This window comes from Rhinolophus ferrumequinum, chromosome 23 (assembly GCF_004115265.2).
Source record: "Rhinolophus ferrumequinum isolate MPI-CBG mRhiFer1 chromosome 23, mRhiFer1_v1.p, whole genome shotgun sequence".
In the NCBI taxonomy this organism is placed as follows: Eukaryota; Metazoa; Chordata; class Mammalia; order Chiroptera; family Rhinolophidae; genus Rhinolophus; species Rhinolophus ferrumequinum.
In genome coordinates, this window is record NC_046306.1 from 45,539,395 (window position 1) to 45,541,591 (window position 2,197).

Below are 2,197 nucleotides of genomic sequence, written 5' to 3' on the forward strand. Positions count from 1 at the left end.
AAGACCCTTCTTTACCCAATGACATGTTGTCTGTCGTGTATCAGAAATCAACGGACTTAGATGGTGGGGAGCTGCTGTGAGCCCTGCGGCCGCCCTCTGTGAACGGGCACGCCCCGTCTGGCCCTGGCCCTGCAGCTCTCCGGGGAGTGAGGCACCACCCTGCACAGGAGCGGCAAAACTGTGATCAAGTTCCTATTTGATATCAACTACAGACAGCTGATTATGAGCTACCCAATCTGCTGAGCCCTGTAATGCGCTAGATTATTTCTATCTATAACCCTATGAGGAACATAGGATTGTACCCCCTGTAGTTCAAAGAACTAGAGTTTTGAATTTGTAAGTAATTTGCCTAAGTTCACATAGCTAGTAATGGTGTAGCTTCAATTATAAAATAAGTAGCAAGTGTGTCGCTGATCTCGATACAATAATGCCTGACACATGGCAGACGTCTTATAAAATTAGCTCTTCTAATCTAAAAAGTAAATATGCCGGACCATTGTTATTCTCTCCAGAGAAAACGTCACTCAGATCTCTCTCAAATATTGGTAGTCCTCTGTCTCCCTCTGTCATTGTGTTGATGAAATAACTTAAAAAGACACAGCTATTAAGTCAAAATTAGAAATTCAAAGGAAGAAAATAATTATGTTAAGAAAGTAATGTGGCTTGCCTGTTACATGCACCAGCTCATTTAAATTTCACAGTAAATCTGTTCATGTGTATTAACTTCCTTCCACTTCATGAGCTCAAAGTGACCTGTCCCAGGTTGAACAAAAAGAATTAGAAGAGCCAGGGTTCAAACCCAGATCATTTTGGCTCCAGAATCCAGAAGCTGCACTATTTTCTGCAACTGCTTGCTTCCCCCACATCTGGCTGAGGATCTTGGTGGCTTCCTAAGAGGAATGGGAAAGCCCCGAGGAATTTAAAAAACCCACTATCACAGTCTCCAAAGCTACATGAGCACGGGAGACTCAAAGTATCTTCTTAACATTCATCCATTCATTAAGCACACACAGATGAAACCTGTGGCATTGGATTTCCTGTTACATGGCAGGAAGTTAAATAAAATTGACTTAGTTAATTTTGTTCTTAGCTGAGATGCAAACTATATTTCTAGTGTCTCAGCAGCTGTACCTGAATCAGGTAAAAACAAACTAATGGTGTGTATAAGTAACTACTGGTTGTGGTTGCCAAGTTACTCCAAGAATGAGATGAATTAAGAGATGGATGGCAAGGGTATAAAAATTGCACAGATTTGGGGCTTCAATTGGTTTGAAAAGCCAACTGCTTTTGTCTCCATCCATTAGGAGTCACATTTTAGATATTTTTAGTGAGGAAGTTCCCTCATCACCCAGCCCTATGGAAAATTATTAGGTTTAGGGTGTATCACCTTACAAATAAATGAATTCTACCTTGACTACCTGTTATGCATTCAATTGTGTCCTCCCAACTCATGCTTTGAAGTTATATCCCCCAGGACCAGAATGTGGAGTTTTTTGGAGAAAGGGTCTTTACAGAGGTCATTAAGTTAAAGTGAAGTCATTAGAGAGGTCACCAGTTCAATATCACTGTTGTCCTTATTTTTCAAAAAAGGGGAAATGTGGACACAGACACACATAAAGATGATGTGAAGACACAGATAGAAGACAGGCATACAAGTCAGGAGACAGGCCTGTGACACATCCTTCGCTCACAGCCCTCAGAAGGAAGCAATGCTACCAACACCCTGATTATGGGCGTGTAGCTTCCAGAACTGTGAGACAATAAATTTGGTTTTTTAGCCCACACTCTGGTAGTTGTTACAGCCGGCTTACGAAACTAAGACATTGCTCTATGTCAAATTGCAGCCACCCCATTTGCACTGCCAATCCCCTTAAACTTATTTTTATTTTTTCCATAGTACTTGTCACTTTTAAAAAATTCAATGTCATGCTTCTCAGAATGCTGTGAAATTTAAAACTTACAATTTATTTAGTGGAATTTTCCATGTAATAATTTTGGACCGAAGTTTACCATGGAAAGTGAGAAAACGTGGATAAAGGGGGACCCCAGTATTCGCACAGTTGTGCAAATATCACCACTGTAAAATCCCAGAACATTATCATCACTCCAAAATGAAACCCTGTCGCCATTCACAGTAACTCCATTTCTTCCCCTATCCTCTGGCTGCCGTTATTCTATTTTGTGTTTTCATGAATGT